Source organism: Pristiophorus japonicus, unplaced genomic scaffold, assembly GCF_044704955.1.
Source record: "Pristiophorus japonicus isolate sPriJap1 unplaced genomic scaffold, sPriJap1.hap1 HAP1_SCAFFOLD_35, whole genome shotgun sequence".
NCBI classification, from domain to species: domain Eukaryota; kingdom Metazoa; phylum Chordata; class Chondrichthyes; family Pristiophoridae; genus Pristiophorus; species Pristiophorus japonicus.
This window is the reverse complement of record NW_027253324.1, coordinates 3,775,490-3,776,410: the sequence shown is the minus strand read 5'-3', so window position 1 is coordinate 3,776,410 and position 921 is coordinate 3,775,490. Positions and strand designations below refer to the sequence as shown.

The 921-nt window shown below is 44.1% G+C and overlaps 1 non-coding gene across 1 annotated transcript; it reads left to right on the top strand.

Moving 5' to 3' along the window:
• Positions 1-848: 848 nt before the first annotated feature.
• On the top strand, positions 849-921 carry trnav-cac (transfer RNA valine (anticodon CAC)). Its single transcript has one exon. It is a non-coding gene; the product is annotated as a tRNA-Val (tRNA).

Sequence of the window (921 nt, the reverse complement as noted above, 5' to 3'; positions counted from 1 at the left end):
TCTGTTGGCTCCGCACCATGGATGTATCTCGAAATTCAAACCTCGAAACTGGTTCTCCTGATTTCCAAGCCCCTTGTATTGTAGAACCTTCATTTCGACGAACATCTCCACCGCACTGTGTAGGCCTCGTGGCGCAACGGTAGTGTGTCTGACGGTAAATCCGAAAATTTTGTGTTCCAATCAGGTCGGGGTCACTGTTCTTTCAGACATTTGTTTTCCAGAATTAATAGTTCCTTTGAAGTTTGGCAATAACCAGACCCTTGCTCCAAGGTCTCTCTCACTATTTTCCCGGTGTCAGGCAGAGATACGCCTGCTGCCCTCATTTATTTCACATAAAAGGACACAAAAGTTCAACATCAACCTGCAGATGGCCACACACAGCACTGAATAGTCAGAATGGCCTGACTATTATCCCTACCACAGTGGATAACCTCATATTTCCCACATTATACTCCACCTGACAAATTACTGCCCAGCCACTGAGCCTATCGATATCGCTTTGCAGATTGTTTGTGTCCTCCTCACAACTTGCTTTCCCACCGATCTTTGGATCACCATGGCTACATTACCAACATGCAGAGCACAGAACCAATTATTGACCGACTGACTTTCCCTCAGTTAGCATTTCTTTCATTGTGCAAAAGCAGATTATCGATTCCTTAACGATGTTATACCATGAAAGCAAAATAAAAGTTAAACGAAAATAATTTGCACACTTGAAAGGAATATTTTATTTTGGTGCAGTTCCGGTCAGAGAGATGTTGTGAAAGGAACTTTTTGCAGAGAGAGGAATTGAGTATTGCAGATTGCTGCTGTACATTTCTCTCTGGGCTTGGCATTAGCTGCTGGTTTCTGTAGTGTAGCGGTCATCACATTCGCCTCACACACGAAAGGTTCCCGGTTCAAACCCGGGTGGAAACA